Below are 12341 nucleotides of genomic sequence, written 5' to 3'. Positions count from 1 at the left end.
TTATTCTCTCATTTGCATCCCATTCAACCTCCTTTGTCCCTTGGGTCTGCAACAAACACATTAACATCACATATTTCAGATCACATGTACTAAATATTCTAGTTTAAACAAACAATTATTTAAACAGCACAGAGGGGATTTAAGTCTAATAAAGCTAATGTTCAGGTGCTAGCAGAGATGGCGAATAAAAAGCCAGCCAGAAATCCCACTTGCGACGGCCAGACCCCAGCCAGGCGTGTCCTCACATTCAGAGCATCCCTGAGATCTCTAACGAGCGCCGAGGACCCCCACAGGAAGAAAGCGCTGGAGTGTGCCCGTGGTCGGGCTGCCGGGAGGGTGGGACACAGGCCCGGGCACAGCCGGCAGCCTTGTCTCCTGCGAGAGATTTACATGCCAAGTGGGGACTGGGGTATGCACAGCATGCTGCTGCAGACTCGCTGAGTGGGTAAGAGAGGGGTGCTCTCCCAGCACTTGTTTGTAAACCTTCCACTTCCACACGATCATACGTGACGTGCAAAGGTCATAAGGTCACTTACTTCCCTGACACCCAGTAAAATGTGGGTCTCCATAGCAACTAGTGATTCAAATAACGGATGGTGATGAATGTCAGGAATCTGTCAGTCAGAGTGAATTATTTTGCTGTTTACACAAACAAGGCAGTAATTAATTACTATACGGGCCATTCATTATCATCTGGGATCACTTCCTCTTAATTTCTTTAAAGGGTTATTAGATTTAATTAATGTCAGTAAGAAAGGTGAAACTGCAATGTTTATATATTTACGATGTTGGCCACTACTATTACACTTTTCATTATGTCCTGTTTAAAATACATTTTGATGTTTTGCACTTGAATTATAGATGTTTGAATTAAATTAGAACATGTTTTATCTTTTCCTAGATAAACATCTGAGACTTTCATATTTAATTTGCTCTAAGGAATTAATTCCATCTGCATACGGGCTGGCCACTTTGTATTCTCTTTATTAGCATCCTTACTCAAATAAAATTATGCTATTGACAAACTCAATCTAACTCAATTGACTAGTAAAATAAAAGGATTTAGCATTTCTCTATTCTGCCTTTCCAGTAACAAATATTACTAGGAATATTGAAAAAAATATTAATTAGCCATTCCTTAGAAAACAACTCCAAATTTAATTAATTCAAAATCTAGCGGTTTAATTCAAAACTCCTTATTGCCCGAAGTGCAAGGTCCACAGGGGCCTCCCCGGACCAGCTGGCTCCGCTGGAACACTCCTAGGTCTCTGGTCATTCGTAGCCATCAGAGAAGCATAGCGGAAAATGGCCTCCATCTTGTATTCTGTGGAGTATGAAAAATCCACATTACCATGATTCCGAATTCATTAGCAGGAAGAGTGCAATCTCAATGGCAATGTTGAAACACAGAAATAAAATGTTTGCACATCCAACTGTCACCAACAACTTCAAAAGATAAGTGAAAAGCTAAGAAAAAAATTGACACTGTTTCATAGACAAAGAGCGATTGCTTGAATATGTAAAGAGCTACTAAAACTTGAGAGGGCCAGCAGGTGGTGGTTAAGGTGCTGGATCCTGCATGGCTGACAGCGTGGTTTGAGTCCTGGACCCAGCATCTTGAAGAACATGCTGGGTGCGTGTGCATGCGTGCCCAAAATCCACGAGGAGATTTCTTTCTCTCTCTCTCTCTCTCTCTCTCTCTCTCTCTCTCTGTGTGTGCACACATGCCCAATAGCCAAAAATTAAAAAAAAAAAAAAGAATTGAGAAGAGAACATCCATAACTGAACAGAAAAATGGGGAACAAGTATAAATAAACTGTTCACTCAAAGGAAATGTGAAGAACACAAATGAACATTCATCTTCACTTTAAAAAGATAATTATTGGGGACCAGCAGGTGGCGTGGTGGTTAAGGCGCTGCACATTTCCACATGGCCGACCACGGTTCAAGTCCTGGACCTGGAGGCTTGCTTTCCACTTTCTCTCCATCTCTCTCTGTCTTTCTCTGGTCAACTTAAAATAAATGAATGAATAAATAAATTAAATAAAAATTTTAAATTAAAAAAATAATTATTTAATTTTATTATTATTTTTAAAGAATTCTTATTTTATTTAATTTTGTTTATTTATTTACTATTTTAATTTTGACCAGAAAGGGGCAGAGTAAGGGAGAGGGAAAGTGAGAAAGGAAGCCACCAGGTCCAGAACTCAAACCATGGTAGGCCTTATGGGAGTACAACGCCCTTAGCCACCACGCCACCTGCTGGCCCCAATTATTATTATTATTTTAAAACTTGCTATTGGGCACATGTGCTCCCAGAGAGAGAGAAAGTCACCAGGTCAAGGACTCAAGCATGGTTACCCTGTGGGAGTCCAGCGCCTTAACCACCATGCCACCTGCTGGCCCTCACCTTCACTTGTAAGGAAAATGCAAACTAGAGTTCTATTCTGTGGGCACGAGTCATCTGGCAGAGTGGACAGACCAGGGGCTGGAGCTGTGCTCTGCTGCAGACCTCAGCACACGGAGTCACGAAGCTGCCGTTCCTGTCCGGCCGTCCTCAGCCAACCTCCGACGTCCCCAGTCCTTTGCTCTTACCCTTACACCACACCGCCGTCCTACTGGCAATGCACTTGTTCTGAGTACTTCACATCCAAAGTGTCGCTGGCCGAGGGGAGCACGCTGCAGAACGGAAGTCAGTGGGAGCCAGTGAAGCTACTGCGTGTGACACTGGGGTCAGGTCATGTAGCAAGGGGTCATGCCGAGCGATTTCGTACATGGAACGCCTGTGTGGCATGTCGTAGAATGCAAAGGCGCTGTGACGGACCTTGAACTTCACTCATTTAATTTTCACTCGTAATAGTGGTAGTATTGTTTGGGCATTAATGTATTTATGCAACTTAAAAGATTAAAAATAAGCAAATAAGTGACTGCTAATTACTTTAGGTTTATTTCTTTCTACCCATGAGAGACAGAGACAGAGACCCAGAGCCACTGAGTCTGCACAGACGGCCCGCCAGCCTCAGCAGCCGTGGGCTGGGCTCCCAGCAGTGCGGTGAGGTCTGCAGGCCCCGGGTGAGCCCTGCAACGCAGCCACTCTGACAGTGACCAGCCAGCTCGAACCTAATATCGACAGGAATAGAGACTGTCAACCCCAGAGACAGAAACATATAAAAACATAAAACTTTATTAAAACACTTGAACTGCTCACTTGGATTGGGATTGCCACTAAATCTCGGGGACCACGAACTGATGTATCAGGTGAGAGCGAGCTGAATGCCCCGCTCAGACTGCATGGCCGAGTCTCTCCTAAGAAAATCCCCACCATCGATTTCTGCCTTTTGAATTGCACCAGTGCCAAGGGAAAGAACTCAGTCGTAGACGTGACATTAGTTCTGCTGCCAAGTCCTGCCTGCGCTGTCAGGTATGACCCAGAGAATTTGCAAGATTGCTTTAACTACAGGTGCAAAAAGCGGAGAGAGTGGCGAAGTCCCAGCAGGGCTGGTTCCCAAGGGTGGGCCAGCTGAGGGAACCGTGACCTCGCCACGTGGCACCACGGCAGGCCCAGCACCAGGGCCTTGCACACAAGTCCTGACCGGAGGGGACCATTCCCACAGCTGCCTCTGGAAACCAGGGACGTTCCCCAAAGACTGACTTTCACGGAGGTTAGCCTCCACCACGAAGCCAGTCCTGGACCCCAGGAAGCGCATGTGGGAGTGGCGTGGGAGCCACACGGTGCCATGGAAGCGGCCTACATGGCTGTCAGGAGGGCGCGCCCACTTGCAGGGCTTCAGCGGCTCCCACTCGATGTTCCACCAGGCCACTTCCTGGTGCTGCCATTCTTCTTTCTGCCCTCAGCAATACCGAAGGATGAACTCTTCCTGAAGGGAGTAGACGTGAAGGCTTTGACGAGAGCATGGCAGTGCAGGGGTGCAGCTCACGGTTTCTTACCCTGCGCAAGGGCAGCCCGGCACCCTGCTGTCTCCCGGGCCCCGTGTGGTACTGTAGAGTGGGCTCCTCCCTGCAGAACTCTGCCTGTGACACCTGAGGCTGCACCCCTGTAACCCAGGGGCTTCTTCGGGGTCCCCTCTGCCATGACCTACACTCACCTACACCTGCCATGGCAGCTCTGAGACCTCCGCTCACCTGCACCTGCCGCGGCAGGCTCAACACCTCTGCCCCACCGCACCCCCCCCCCCCCCGCCACGGCAGCTCCGACACCTCCACTTACCTATACCCACCGCGGTGGCCTGTGCTGCTGAGATGTGGAGACTACGGGAGCTCAGTTTGGGTCCCAGGACAGTCTGAAGGTCTGACACAGTGGCAGGAGCCTGTCACCTGCAACTGGGGTCGAGCCCAGGAACAGGAGCTTGAGGGTGTCCTGGGCAAAGGGGCAACTCTGAAGCCGCCAGGCCAGCACCTCGTCCTGCAGCCCTGCTGGGAACTGAGGCAGGACGGTCATGATAGAGCCAGATCCCTCTTAAAAGCCACCCAGCTGTGAGAATAGGACACCTCCTGAGACTTTCGGCAGTCCTACACACAGGTGCACTCCCACGGGGCCGAACCTCAGCACGGACCCCCTGGCGTGGTGACCTAGCTCGCTTTGCACACTTTGGGCCGCGGCCTCGCCCTAGTCGTCAGAGGAAGGTCTTACTACCGAGCGTGCAGGACAGATGGAGAAGCCTCTGTCATGCAATCTCTAGACTTACGACAAAACACAGAGCACAGCACAGAGGGGGTGTCAGAGACACAGGGCATCCTGCGTGGAGAAGCGGGGACACACTGGCTTCACGGGCAAGTCTCCGTGGCACACAGACGTTTCAGCCCACTTATCTCCACCTCCGTGTGGGACTGGCTCCTATTTACCAAATGAACCAGGGTATCAATGTTCAACTTCAAAATCAACACAGCTTAACCAGAACAATTACATACATGCCCATGTACATGCTTATACACACATCACGTGCCAGCTCCATTTTGCCACCTAGGAATGTGTGTTAGTGTGCACGCACATGCATGCCAAGGTCCTGAGAATGCGCACAGCCTACAGTAAGGGCTTCCGAGCCAGGGCATCCTTCAGCTACACAGTAACCACTTCCGTCCTCCTGCGGAGGCTTTGTTAATCACATGCGTATTTGTAATGCAAAGGAAAACAATTACCCCTCGGATTTGGTGAGAAAAAGGAGGCTGCTTTCTCTCTTTTCATACTTCAGAGATAACTTTATGGAGAAGATTAATAGAGAAGCTATGTAGAAAAATAATTAGCCACAAATCCAAATTAATTCATTCAGTGCAAACTATAATATGAAACAATTATTTTCATTTAGTAAATAATTATTTCATATCTCGTGAGTTTCAAACTCCCAAGTGAGGAACACGAAGCAAATGGGAAGAAGCAATAAATCGTGTTGCTGCCTGTTGCGGTGTCTGGGCTTCACGCTGTTCCTACACGGCGGGGTCCTGTGTGAGGCAGTACGGAGGCCCAGGGCCTGCGGACTCTGGCTGGGGACTAAGCTTGCCTTCGCGGGAAGCAGGTCGTAAGAACAGGGCATGTGACGTTTAGAACGTTCCCCAAGGTGTCTGTGTTCATTACTAACTCCCGGGAGCTGGGTCACGGTGTGCAGCCACCTCCCAGGCAACAGTCACGAAGTAATTACACAGCTTTCTCGGCTGTAGATTTCGGTTCTCTTCTGGTCTTTAGCTTTTCTTAAAAAAAATTTAAGAGGTTTTCGTCTTAGGGCACATGCACTTTCCAGAGAGAGAAAGAGAGACAGTGAGAGGGGACGTGAGAAATCGCCTCCCGGGGCGGCCGTGCTATGGCCCTTTCTCCTCCATTCTTCTCCGGGATTTTGGGCACGCAAACACGCTCAGCATGATTTTCAAGCTACTGGCTCTGGTACTCCAACCACGGTTGCCATGTGGAAGTCCATGACGTAACTATGCCGTCTGCCCACCCATCTATTCTTTACATCTCAACGAGAAGGCCACCGTGGAGAAGCGGAAGTCCATGATGTAACTATGCCGTCTGCCTAACCCATCTATTCTTTACATCTCAACGAGAAGGCCACCGTGGAGAAGTGGAAGCCCATGACGTAACTATGCCGTCTGCCCACCCATCTATTCTTTACATCTCAACGAGAAGGCCACCGTGGAGAAGCGCGTTTGGAGATTAATATTCAGGTGCGGCGTTGTCTTCTCCTGGACCTTCCGCGGGTTTCGAGGCCACACGACCAGGAACGATGGCACATCCTCGGTGTCCCAGCCGGCGAGTCATGCACGCAGAAACAGTCCGACGAGTCCAGAGAGGAAGGGGACACGCCGGCGAACGAGCAACAGCTGTTAGGAACTTGGCCTCAAGTCCTCGTCTAGAATGGCCTTGTCTGGGCTTCCTCTCCCAAGGCCCCACAGCAGCTTTGGTTGGACTTTCGAAGGAGGCGCCGAGGGAAAGCCAGGGGGCAGGGTAGGGTCAGAGAGGAGAGGCCCCCTCCCATGTGGGGTGGCAGCAGGACCTCCGAGGGGAAGGAGGGAGCCGGGAGGTGTACGGTCCCGACAGCCCAGCCTGTCCCCTGATCTCGGCCTCTCTGGGTAAGCTACTCAGCAGGGAGCTTCATGGGCCTGACTTTAGAGGCTGGTCTCTGCTATTGAATGCCCAAGGCATTAGAAATGCACACTTGACTCAGAAGTGGAGCGAAGGAGCTTTGTGGACACCGACATTTTAAAAATCGACATTTAGCAATGTCTAAGTATGCGCCCTGAAAATACACCTCTAAAATATGAAAATGCGTATGCCCATGGCTGTTCATTCCCACGCTGCACTCCACTGCAGCGCACTAACTGGAAGGGATAGGATGCCTGCACTGCAGCGGGGGCGGGCCCCCGGGGACAGGTCCACACCCTGAGTACTGCCTAGGTGGGTCACGGAGGGAGGAAGAGCTCTACGACCTGATACAGAGTGTGTTCAGGGGACCAGCAGTTAGCGTATTGGCTATGTCGCTGGACTCCCACGTAGTCAACCGTGGTTCGAGTCCCGGACCCGGTGGCTTAAACTCACGCCAGGCGCGTGTGCGTGTGTGCCCAAGATCCCGAGAGGAGAATGGAGGAGAAGGGATTGCGGCATGGCCATCCCTCCTGGGGGGTGATTTCCTGCTTTCTGTCTCTCTGTCTCTCTCTGTCTGGCGAGCGCACACGCCCTATAGCAAAAACCTCTCAAAAAAAAAAAAAAAGTGTGTGTTCAGTAAATGCTGAGCGAGAAAATGCCAGAAAACTAGCCCTGGGGTGCTGCCCATTCCACAAGAGGAAGGTAAGAGAAAGCAGAGAGTACCTGCCCCTGCCCGGGAGAAATGCACAAAGACACATCAGACATGAGGAGATGAGTGATTTCCAGGAGTGCAAGGGGGACGGGGCATACCGGGCAGAGAGGGGACGGGGCGGACCAGGCGGAGAGGGGGACAGAGCAGACCAGATGGAGAGGGGACGGGGCAGACCGGGCAGAGAGGGGACGGGGAGGACCAGGCAGAGAGGGGACGGGGCAGACCGGGCAGAGAGGGGGACAGACCAGAAGATGGAGAGGGGACGGGGCAGACTGGGAAGAGAGGGGACAGGGCAGACCAGGCGGAGAGGGGACGGGGTCGGGCGGACCAGGTGGAGAGGGGAAGGGGCAGACCAGGCAGAGAAGGGACGGGGTGCGCCAAGGGGAGAAGGAGCCGGCTCCAGGGATGATTGGTGGCCACTCTTCTCTGCTCACATCCTTACACCATTGTGATGCTTAGACCCATGGGAATGTTCCACATACAGAAAACTAAAGAAATGACCAAAGTCCACAGAGTACAGGGGAATTTAAATTAGAACACAAACACCAACAAACCGAGTTACAAATGAATAAAACCACATTGTAGTAGCTGGTGAAAAACAAAAGAACTATAGCCCTAGTCGGTTCAGAAAATGGTTCTCAAGGGCCAGAGTACCACAGGCAGGAAGAGCCACCCCAGAGGCCACGCCCCGCAGTGGGCATGCTCCAGACGGGCTAGCCCGTGACTCTGAGATCCCTTTGGATGTTTCCCCAGTCTAAACGTGGGTTTGTGGTTAAGAGAGCCCAGACACCCCAGCCCCGACAGTGTGGTGTGCCCAGATCCCAGCAGGGGGCAAGAGGAGAGGCTGTGCGTGGCGGCCCGCGGGGACTCCCTTCCACTTCCTGCGTCTGTGCCCTCACTGTCTTTGGGCCACGGCAGAGCGCCAACCACAGCAGCCACGAGCACGCCCAGCCCAGGGTCCGGGTGAGGACAGTCCACGCCAGCGTCCAGGCAGCAAACACCCAAGCGGGCCGCACACAGGACAGCACGCTGAGGAGGCTGCAGGGTGGGGGGCTCCTAAACCAGGAGCCACTGAGAGCTCCCAACTGCGGGAGGCTGGGACGACGGCGCGGGGTGATAACAGAGATCCGTGAACCCATGCTGGCAGAGGCACACCCCCAGTGACCAGGAAGACAGGGACAACTGCTGGCAGAACCCCATCATCAGTGCAGGATGGCGGAGCGAGGGAGCCAGCCGGCAGGTTGCTCCTCCCCACCTGGCGGGCGAGGGCATCAGGGCTGCTGTCCTGGGAGCCCTCCACACAAGACGGCCCTGAGTGAGCAGAGGGAGCAGACGGCCTGAGAGGTGTCAGGGTTGACTCAGTAGCACCGACTCGGGCCTGCTCCATCCAGTGTGCTGACCAGCCCACCACTGCTTCTGTGGGCTTTGCCAGATGTGCGAGTGCAGCCTGGAACTCAAAGAGGCAGTAGGGTTGAGGCCATGACCATCGCGGCCGGTGTGCCCTGCAGGTGCTGCAGTCACGGGGCCAGAGCAAACCCAGATGGCGCCCGGGGAAGAGCTTGCCCGAGATGCCGCGAGGAGTGCTGGATTGAGCAGGTCTACACTGCGCCAAGCTGTCAGCCAGCCAGCTGTGAGGCCGATGAGGGCCATAGACCCGCCGGTCACTCTACGGCCTGGAACCGGCTTGCTTCTGTTTTTACTTTTGTCTGGGTAATGTTATCTGAAGTGACAGATGTTTCCGTTTGTTTGTTTGTTTGTTTTATTGGAACCTCCAATCCTACACACTGTATGTAAAAAAACATTATTTTAAGTCGAAAACATAGACCCGGACCTAGAACGTCCCTTCACACAGACTGCTCTGCTGCGTGAGTCTGTCATGCGGAATCTCTCCGACGGTGCGTGTGGAGGTGCTGTGGAATGCGGTTCCGTGTTTACTTTGTGTGTATTTCATATGCGTATCTGCACACACGTGTCTTCTGCAGTGTGAGTGTACTGATCATTAACTCACTCCTATCCACATTCCAAGGTCACGCTTTCGCAATTTTCTTACAGATTACCATTTTCACAGGCATTAAAGCTGGCCAAAAGCTTAACAGGATTTAGCTTTTATATTACTTTTACAGTTTAATGAGAGCAACTAAGGAGAGACATTTTTCCGTCGCCGTCATCTAAAATCTGGGAAGGAAGAAGCTGTCCTGGCCGCTGCAGTCTTGACAGCAGATAGAGTGGGTTTGGACGACTGTCTGCAGCTTCCTGTGGCTCTGTGAGCAACGTCTCCCAGCCGGTGACAGAGTGGGCGGCTGGGAACATGAGCGTGGGCTGAGCCCCGGCTGTGGAGCACCGGGACAGCCTGCAGCGGGCTGCTCCTGACACCTGCCAGCGGCGAGCGCGCTCCCAGGGAAATGTCGGGGTTAGGTGTTTTCTCACCACCAAGACGACTTTGCTCAGTGTGCCGGCCAGCTCCAATCTCAAACGAAATTTTAATTTTTTTTCTGAGAAATATTGACAAATGTAAAAATAACATAATTTGATGCTTGAGGGAAGCTGTGAAGGATTGAATGGCTGAGAGGAGGAATCCATTTTAGACATGGCGGGCAACCTTTCAAAGATATTGCAGTATGAAAAATTAATTCTACAGTTCCTTCAGGGTTAACTGATCCAAAATCGAGCTTCCATACACCGGGCTGTTGCTAAGCAACCCGTAAGCTGCTGTGTTTAATTTTAGCTTTGTCACTAATGTGTTGTTCCGAATTCCCTATTAGTTCACAGCAACCAAAGACGTTTGTTGGTGGGGTGGAGGTGGGGTGTGAAAGAGCACAGTGAAGCCTAAAATTAAATAATCACCCTGAGCCTAAGCTGCTGAGAGGCTGCACTGGCTGTGCATGAGTGCCCACTGAAGAAATTCAATTTACGTGAGAATGAAAGTCATTTCAGAAAATTAATATTTAATGTATTAATACATATTCTAAATTAATAGCACCTATCGGACTGTGATGTTGACGCACCCTTGCATCCATGTTCCCAGTAACCTCACTTCTCTCTCACCCTGAAAGTCCTTTCTCTTCTCCATGCAGGCCGGTTTTCTCTTTTGGAGCACGGTGGCTGCCCTGTCTCAGGGATGCTTCCTTCCCCGGCCCGCCATCCTGTGCACAGAGCAGGGGCAGCTCCTGCCCTATCCAGGTCTCCCTCTGATCAGCGATGCCCACGTGCGTGATGCTGGGAGGGGACTCAAACATGACTTCACCCAGAAACATTCTTTGTAACTGAGCTTTGACCAAATATCTGGGAGCCCCGTGGTCCAGTCGATGGACACATGGCACTCACATCACGGTCCCTGTCAGGGGTCTTCGGCTCCCACATCCACGCTTACAGCCTCGGAGGTTCAGCTGTGGAAGGCGTCTTGCTGTAGGGCCGGGAGGGAGCTTCGCGACGTTCTCGGACGTCTCCGTGTGCGGTGCGTACCCCCCCATCGCCACGATGCCGTGGTTACAGCAGAACTGAGCTGGCCGAGACCTTCGACCCTTGTGCTTCTGTTTCAGCGATCTTAGGCTTTTTATGTTATAACAAAGGATTATAAAATATTTCTAACAATTCACTCAACTACACTGTATAAAACTTCTAAATTTGCCCACAGTTTAACAAAATACATTTAAAAAATATAATAGAGTTCATCATAGAAAAATAAAAGTAAGACATCATTAAGATTCCTCTGCTCTGACTGAGCAAGTGGGTTTTTCAAGCCATTCTGCACCCCCGGTCCAGCGGGGCCCCCCCCCCCCCCCCCGGCTGCTGCAGGCCCAGGAGGCCAGGGCAGCTCTTCCCGCCTTAGCATCACTCCTGGCCAGGGCAGCACATCGCTGTCCCACCCCCAGCACCTCACGTCCCCTCCTTTTCCTGCCCGAACTTTATGCTCTTTTTAGTATTGTCCTTGGAGAGAAGAAAGGAATTTTTCTTTTATTTCTAGAGCAAGTGATAAGAAAGAAAAAAATAATACCACATGTATATTTAAATTAATTCATCAGAAGACTAGGCGATTTCACAATAGCAGATTAGGGTAAGGAGTGACAGGGAGGAAAAATGTGGATTTGGTGTCCTCGGGCAAGCTGAGAAAGAAGTGAACCATAACGCACTTGAGATTGGGTTTCAATGTCCCCAACAACCTTCGCAGTCTCCCAGAGGTGTCTGGGAGCTTTCTCTCACATTAGAAGTCTATTTTTAAAAAATACAAAAACCAAAATCATATTCGAGGCTCACCTACCCCATCCCCACAGGGCCCGTACTTCCTGGACCGCCCCGCCCGCCTGTCCTGCCGGTGAACAGGACTGTCCCCAGAGAGGGAGCTGCAGACATGGGACAGGGCGCGGGAGTCGGGCCCGTGCCGGGCACAGCTGGCTGGAATGTCAACGGGAGGAGGGGAGTTTGCAGAGCCCATCTTACCTGGCTATGAAGGCCCGGGCAGTCACTGGGGCGACGCAGCATGTTCAGTCTGCAGAGCCCCCACCGCGAGTTCCCAGCCAGATGGTGTCTGTAGGTTCTGGTTGGCCTCGTCAGCCACGGACCGTGGGCACACTGCTCCCCAGCACTGCCCCCATCCTCATTCGGACTCTGGAGGGAGAGGCAGCTCCTCACTGCCAACAAGGACTGGGTCAGACCCATCCAGTCGAAGTCATGGCCGCCCGTCAGCACCTGCCCCCTTAAGTCAGGGCCAGCGCCACGTTGAGCTCTGTGTGGCTTTTTCTGAGAGATTTTTGCTATAGGCCACGTGCACTTACTGGAGTGAAGAGCGGCAGAAAGGGAGAAATCACCCTGGGGACTGGCCACTGCGCAATCCCTTTTCTTCCATCCTCCTCTCTGGATTTTGGGAACACACACATGCACATCTGGCGTGAGTTTTAAACATCAGAGTCCAGGACTCGAACCGAGGTCGACTCTGTGAGAGTCCATCCACATAGCACTATGCCACCTGCTGGTCCCCAGGTGGCTTTTTCAGTCCTTCCCAACCCTCCATCCAAGCCACAGGCAGGGGGAGGAGGC

This window comes from Tupaia chinensis, unplaced genomic scaffold, assembly GCF_000334495.1.
Source record: "Tupaia chinensis unplaced genomic scaffold, TupChi_1.0 Scaffold143591_1, whole genome shotgun sequence".
Taxonomy (NCBI): Eukaryota; Metazoa; Chordata; class Mammalia; order Scandentia; family Tupaiidae; genus Tupaia; species Tupaia belangeri.
This window is presented reverse-complemented; position numbering follows the sequence as displayed.